General features: G+C 36.9%; 1 non-coding gene across 1 annotated transcript; it reads right to left on the bottom strand.

Annotated features, from left to right (window-relative positions):
• Nucleotides 1-272: 272 nt before the first annotated feature.
• Nucleotides 273-379, bottom strand: LOC126004616 (U6 spliceosomal RNA). The gene has a single exon (XR_007493885.1). It is a non-coding gene; the product is annotated as a U6 spliceosomal RNA (small nuclear RNA).
• Nucleotides 380-8,220: the final 7,841 nt, after the last annotated feature.

The raw sequence follows: 8,220 nt of genomic DNA, 5'->3' as shown, positions 1-8,220 counted from the left end.
CAGTATTCCACTGTGTATACATACCACTCTTTTTTTTATCCACTCACTTCTTCTCAGGCACTTGGATTGTTTCCAGATTCTGGTTATTGTGAATAGTGGTGCATTAAACATAGTAGTGCAGATGTCTGTCTTGTGTTTTTGAATCCTTAGGTATATTGCTAGGAGAGGTATTTTTGAGTCATATGGGAACTAAATTTTTAGGTTTTGTTTGTTTGTTTTGTTTTTGTGCCACATCCGGCCATGCTCAGAGGTTACTCCTGGCTTTTTTTTTTTTTAATACGGAATGCTTCACGAATTTGTGTGTCATCTTTGAGCAGGGGCCATGCTAATCTTCTCTGTATCATTCCAATTTTAGTATATGTGCTGCCAAAGCGAGCACTCCTCCTGGCTTTGAGCTCAGAAATAACTCCTAGCAGAATCAAGGGATCATATGAGATGCCCTGGATCAAACCTAGGTTAGCCACATGCAAGGCAAACCCCCTACCCATATCCTATACCCATATCCATACCCTATCGCATAAGCCCCTCAATTTCTAGTTTTTTTGAGGAATGGTCCATATTATTTCCTATAAAGGCTAGGCCAGTCTACATTCCCACCAACAGTGAATGAGAGTTTCTTTCTCCCCACATCCACAGCAGAGCTGGTTGTTCTTGTTTTTCTTGATGTGTGCCAGTCTCTGTGGTGTAAAATGATATTGCATTGTAGTTTTGATTTGCATCTCCTTGGTGATGAATGATGTGGAACATTTTTATGTGTCCTTTGGTCACCTGTATTTCTTATCTGAGAAAATGTCTGTTCATCTCTTCTCATTTTTTGATGGGTTTAGATGGTTTTTTTTTCCTTATTAGTCTTAGCTAGAGTCTTATATATCTCAGGTTTTTACCCCTTATTGGATGAATATTGGGTGAATGATTTCTCCCATTATATAGTGGTCTTGTGTCCTAGTCACCATTTCCTTTGAGGTGCAAAACTTCTTTATTTTATGTAGTCTTATGTGTTAACTTTTCTTTTACTGGTTTGGTCATTGGTATTTAATCCTTAAAGACACCTTTAGCTTCAATGTCATGAAGAGTTCTACTTATGTTTTCCTGTATATATCTATGTTTTTTAGTTCTGATATCAAGGTCTTTAATCCATTTATATTTGACCTTTGTGCATGGTGTCAGGAAGAGATCTGAGTTCAGTTTCTTGAATGTATCTGATCAGGTTTCCCAGCACTACTAGTTTGTTTCTTGCTCCACTTCACATTTTTTGCTTCTTTCTCAAAAATTGACTTGTCATATACCTGGGGATCTCTCTCAGGATATTCAATTGTGGGGCTGGCAAGGTGGCGCTAGAGATAAGGTGTCTGCCTTGCAAGCGCTAGCCAAGGAAGGACCGAGGTTCGATCCCCCATTGTCCCATATGGTCCCCCCAAGCCAGGGGCAATTTCTGAGCACTTAGCCAGGAGTAATCCCTGAGCATCAAACAAAAAACAAAACAAAAAAAAAAGGATATTCAATTGTATTCTATTGATCTGAAAGTCTGTCTTTATTCCAATACCACACCTTTTTTTTTTTTTTTTTTTTTTTTTTGGTTTTTGGGTCACACCTGCAGCGCTCAGGGGGTTACTCCTGACTCCATGCTCAGAAATCGCTCCTGGCAGGCTCGGGGGACCATATGGGATGCCGGGATTTGAACCATTGTCCTTCTGCGTCTAAGGCAAACGCCTTACAGCTGTGCTATCTCTCCACCTCAATACCACACCATTTTAATTGTTCGGAAATGTGATGTCTCAGAACTTCTTTTTCCCAAAGATTTATTTAGCTTTTCATGGATGCTTATAGTCTATATAAATTTTAGAAGTGTTTTTATCTCTTTCTTGGAAAAATATCATGGGTATCTTTATAGCAACTGCCTTGAAGCTGTACAATGCCTTGGTGAGTATTGTCATTATGTTAGTCCTCCCAATCCATGAGCAAGTGATTGTTTCCATTTTCTTGTACTCTCTCTTATTTCTTGAAGTAGTATTTTTATTATTATCTTTATTTAAACACCTTGATTACAAATATGATTGTAATTGGGTTTCAGTCATGTAAAGAACACCCCCCCTTCACTAGTGCAACATTCCCATCACCAATGTCCCAAATATCCCTCCTCCCCACCTCACCCCCACCTGTACTCTAGACAGGCTTTATACTTCCCTCCTTCATTCACATTGTAATCTTTTTGTATAGGTCTTTCACCTCTTTAGTTAAGTTGATTCAAAAGTACTTGATTTTCTGAGGCACAATTGTGGATGGTATTGTTTTTCTTCTCATTCATATATAGGGAAGCTTTTGCTTGTTAACTTTGTAGCCTGCCACTTTACTGTAAAGATGTATTGTTTATAAAATTTTTATGAAGTTATTAGGGTTTTCTAAGCATAGTATCATATCATCTGCAAGTAGTGAGAGCTTGAGTTCTACCTTTCCTATCTATTAGCCCTTTATTTCTTTTTCTTGCCTAATTCCAATGGCAAGTACTTCCAGTAACATATTGAATAGAAATGGTGAGAGTGAAAAACTTTGTCTTGTGACAGATCTTGAGGAAAATCTTTTAGCTTTTCCCTATTAAAGATAATGTTTGCTATAGGTTCACAGTGAATGGCTTTGACAATATTGAGGAAAGTTCCTTCAATTAACATCTTGTTGAGAGTTTTTATCATGAATGGGTTCTGAATCTTGTGAAATGTTTTTGTTATAGATATGATCATATGTTATAATGTACTATAATCTGGGGACTTGAGGGACAAAGTAAGTGTCCGTGTGTTTTGTTTTATTTTTTCTTAATATATTTGGCTGAAAATTCAAAATTAAGTTGTCAGCAAGGGGATTTCTTTTGAGAATTCTGTTTATGGGTGATTGTCTTCCCACTGTAATTTGAGAATTCTGTTTATGGGTGATTGTCTTCCCACCTTGACCTTTCTTTGCAACTTTGTCTTCATAAAATAAAAAAATTTAAAAAGATATGGTCATATAATTTTTTATTGATATAGTCTGTTATGTTGATTGATTTGTGTGTATTAAATCATACTTGCATTCCTGGGATGAATCATACTTGGTCATGGTATATAATCTTTATGATGAATTGTTGGATTTTATTACTAGTATTTGTTGAGAAAGTTTTCATCTGTGTTCATCAAGGATGTCGACTTATGGGACCAGAGTGATAGGACAACAGTAAGGCATTTGCCTTGCACTTGGCCAACACAGGATGTACCCCGGTTTGAATCCCGGCATCCCATATGGTCCCCAGAGCCTGCCGGGAGTTACTTCTAAACATAGAGCCAAGAGTAATTCCTGAGTACTGCTGAGTGTGCACCCCCCAAAAAAGAATATCAACTTATAATTCTTTTGTTTGTTTGCTTGTTTTTGTGATGTCTTTGTCTGTTTTTGATATAAGGATGATGTTAGCTTCATAGAAACTGTTTGGGAGTGTTTCTGTTTCTTCAATTTTCTGGATGAGCTTGAAAATGATTGGCTATAGGTCCACTTTGAAGGTCTGAAAGAATGAAGTAGTAAATCCATCTGGATCTGGGGTTTTGTTTGGGGGAAATTATTTTTTTGTTTTTTAAATTTTATTGATAAACTTATAGTAGTTTGCTATATTACAGAATACTTCTATATTATTTTTTAATTTTTTATTTTTAATAATGAGAACAAAGATGCAAAGAAAGAGGACAAGGTAAAATTACAGTGGAAGGACAATCACTCATAAACGGAATTCTCAGAAGTCCCCTTGCTGATACCTTAATTTTGAACTTTCAGCCAAAGAACATTAAGAAAAATAAAACAAAACCCATGCACAATTACTTTGTCCCTCAAGTCCCGAGATTGTAGTACATTATAACATTTTTAGCAGTACACAAAGCAAACTAAAGCTACAAAATTTATGTAACTCCTTTAACATTTAAGGCATAGTATTTTTTTACAGTTCCATGCACATGCATTTTAGTTTAAGTTAACCTCAAAAGTTTAAGTGGTTTTTTTAAGGATTAGAGTCAAAGGAGAACAGCAAAAATAGTGTTAGAGTGGCAATTGTTGTTTGCATAGGCCCAGCAAAATATGGGGGACATGGAAAGGAAAAGCCTTGGCCTAAATACAAGGGGATCCTACCCCTGAAGTTTCCTGGCATAAGACCAAATCTAGGCTCCAGGCAAACTAGTTTGTCCAATCCAAGTCATTGTCTGTAGTGCCAATACACATTTATTTTTCACATAGTCTCTGTTGTTAGTATTATGTTTCTGTATTAAAGATCCTGGAATCTGCATATCCTACATTGAAGTCAGGATGGTGTGTAGTGTCCTCTAGTTTCACCTCACAATTAAAGGGCAATGTAGAGAGCCCTGTCCTGTAAGCAGGTCTTTGTTGTCAAGTCTTCTTAGTGTTAAGGGAAGTCTCTTTTGAGCAGGTCAATGTCAGAGCAGTGGTAGGGTCTTCCCTGGTAGAGGATTGCTTCCAGGGGATATTATAAACAACCTTGGATGTTTCATAGATAGCTTCCCTGGTTCAGAGATGAATGGAGAATGCCCATTCTTCTGAGGCCTGTGCCAGGTCATTGTGTCAATGTTCAGGGTGTAAGGTCCCATTGCATTACAAGATTTGTGTGTTCCTATCTCTATTAGATAAGAACTTATTTGTATATATAGTATTTGCCTATTTTAATGTGCCTATGCAAATAAGGAACAATACCACATGCAGTTATCGTCACATATGGGGGCCACAAGAACAAGTCCAACAATCCCCATGACATGGTTCAAACATAAGCATTTAACTGAGGGACACTTTCACCAAAATTCCTTATTGAACAGCTCACAAAGAGAAGAAAAGATAAAAAGTGGGGAAATTCGCCACTGTATAAGAGAATATTTAGTAAGAGTTATAGCTGTCAAAGAAAATACACATAAAATATTCAAATTGGCAGGCCCCCAGCCATCCTTGTCTTTTCCCCCTGACTCTGGGTGTCCTTTCTGGACACTTGGGCTGGCACCCAGGTAAGGCCTGGAGGCCGGGGGCAGAAGAGGGGACAACTGGGGGCCTATCAAGGCTCCCAGCACTGGGGGAAGATTTTTGATTACCATTTCAATTTCCTTGATAGTGACAGGTCTGTTCAGGTTTTCCAAATCATTTTGATCCAATCTTGGGAAATGATAGGAGTTCAGGAATTTATCCATTTCTCCTGAGTTCTTTTATTTTGTGGCATAAAGATTCTCAAGTAATCTCTGATTATCCTTTGAATTTCTGTTGTCTATTGTGATATTCCATCTTTCATTTTTTTGGGGGGCGGGCACATCCATTGACACTCAGGGGTTACTCCTGGCTATGAGCTCAGAATCGCTCATGGCTTGGGGGACCATATGGGACGCTAGGGGATCAAACCTGGGGGATAGAACCGCAGTCTCTCCTAGGTCAGCACATGCAAGGCAAACTCCCTACCACTTGTGCCACTGCTCCGGCCACCCATCTTTAATTTCTGATTCAGTTTATTAGTGTTTTCTCTCTTTATGATCAATCTTGTTTATTTTTTCAAAGAGTTAACTCTGCTTTCATTGATATTTTTGTATTGTTTTCTTGGGTATCAGTTCACTAATTTCATGCTCTAGTTATATTATTTCCTTTTTTTCTGCCTGCTTTTGGGTCATTCTGTTGATGTTTTTCTAATTTCTTAAGCTGTGCCATTATGTTATTTATATAGGTTTTTTTTCTTCCTTCCCTAGGAATGCTTGCAAAGCTATAAATTTTCCTCTTAATACTGCTTTTGTTGAGTCCCACAAATTCTGATAATTCATATCCTTATTCTCTATTTATTTCCAGGAATCTTTTGATCTCCTCTCTGACCCACTGATTATTCAGTAGTGAGCTGTTAATTTCTAGGTGTTAAAGTTATTTCTTTATTTTTATTTGTGATTCACTTCTGTTTTCAGTGCATCATGGTCTGAAAAGATGGTTGACACTATTTCTATACTTTTGAAAAGGTAGGTTTTGTGAAAAGACAAAAAATTATAATATTTAGTACCAACTAATAATTAAGCACTCTATATCAAACAGAATCTGCCAAGATCTTAGCAGGAACTTTTATTTTATAGATATATTTATTTTCAAAAATAATAAATTAATAAATTAATTTAAGGGGGCCAGAATGATAATACAGCAGGCAGAGTGTTTGCATACACTATATTTTATACATATATATGTATATATATATGTATATATATACACATATATATTGCATACACTATATTTTATAGATATATTTATTTTCAAAAATAATAAATTAATAAATTAATTTAAGGGGGCCAGAATGATAATACAGCAGGCAGAGTGTTTGCATACACTATATTTTATACATATATATTTATATATATGTATATATAATATATATATATATTGCATACACTATATTTTATAGATATATTTATATATATAATATATAATATAATATATATATAATATATATTTATATATATAATTATATATAATATATATACATATATATTGCATACACTATATTTTATAGATATATTTATATATATAATATATAATATAATATATATATTTATATATATAATTATATATAATATATATACATATATATATTGCATACACTATATTTTATAGATATATTTATTTTCAAAAATAATAAATTAAGAAATTAATTTAAGGGGGCCAGAATGATAATACAGCAGGCAGAGTGTTTGCATACAACCGACCCACGTATGATACCCATCATCATATTGTCCCTCAAGCACTTCCAGGAGTGATCCCTTAGTGTAGAGCCAGGAGTACCCCTGAACATTGCCAGGTGTAGCCAAGAAATTTAAGAAAATAAATAAAAGGAAAGAAACCAATTTAAGGACAGTGAGCTCAGTGTAGTTCAGTGGACTGCAGTATTTGTTGAGTTTTGATGCCAGAGTACCAAGTCTTATCCCAAGAATTGTGTACCCAAGTACCACCTGGAGCCCCCAAACACAGAGCTAAGAATATCCATTAAAATAAAACTTTGAAAAAGAAGGACTAGAGAGTTAATGCAGTGAGTAGGGTGCTTGCCTTGCATGCAGTTTCCCTGATTAAGGCCCTATACACCAGGTCCCCTAAGCCCACCAGGAATGAATGATTTCTGGGAGCAAGTCAGAAGTCAGACCTAGCACTGATGAGTGTAGTCCAAAACAAAACAAAACAAAACACAAAAAGAAAATTAAGAAATTAGGGGCCAGAACGATGGTGCGGAGCAATAAGGTGTCTCCCTTGCCGGCGCTAGCCTAGGACGGAATGCAGTTCCATCCCCCGGTTCCATCCCCCGGTTTCCCATATGGTCCTCCAAGCCAGAGTGATTTCTGAGTGCATAGCCAGGAATAACCCCCAAGCGCACCAGGTGAGCCCCACCACCCCCCCCCAAGAAAAAAACTACAAAAAAAAAAAAAGAAATTAAAAAAAGGGAATAGGAGTTGGGGACTGTGACTCAGTGGTGCAGTGAGAGGAGAGAAAAGAGGAGGGAGAGGAAGGAGGGAATAAAAAGGGTTAAGGAAGGAATATGGAGGAGGGGAGGGAAAAGGGGAAAAGGAGGAAAGGGGATGTAGAGGGAAGAGGAGGGAAGCAGATGGAGAGGGAAGAGGAGGGAAGTGAAGAGAGGAGGGTAGTGGAATCGAGGGGTAAAGAGGAGAAAAATGAAAAGGAGAGAAAAAGAGAAGTGTAAACCTGATGATAATGAAAGTAAAGCAAATATCAGGTGTTAATAAAAATAGAAAATAAAAAATAGATCGTCCGAACCAAAAAATTGGTTCCCTCAAGCAGTGACAGCAACTACCTAATTCATAAATCTCTCTCTAGAAAGATATGTCAAATTAAGAAAAAAAAAAAAAGGAAGTAGGAGAAACTGATCCACAACAGCAAGTAGAAAGAAGAAAAACTCAATACAGATGTAAAGAGGCAGAAGAAAAAAAAAAACTAAGGTGATCATGAAAATTGAAACAATACCCATCAATGGTGAATTATGAACTACCCATCCCATGAGAGTGTCCTTGGTAGAAAAATTAGACATGAAGAAATCTTAAAAACATATTTAGGGGGGGGCCGGGCGGTGGCGCTAAAGGTAAGGTGCCTGCCTTGCCTGCGCTAGCCTTGGACGGACCGCAGTTCGATCCCCCGGTGTCCCATATGGTCCCCCAAGCCAGGAGCAACTTCTGAACACATAGCCAGGAG

This window comes from Suncus etruscus, chromosome 3 (genome assembly GCF_024139225.1).
Source record: "Suncus etruscus isolate mSunEtr1 chromosome 3, mSunEtr1.pri.cur, whole genome shotgun sequence".
Taxonomy (NCBI): domain Eukaryota; kingdom Metazoa; phylum Chordata; class Mammalia; order Eulipotyphla; family Soricidae; genus Suncus; species Suncus etruscus.
The sequence above is the reverse complement of the archived record's forward strand: the minus strand, read 5'-3'. Positions and strand labels throughout refer to the sequence as shown.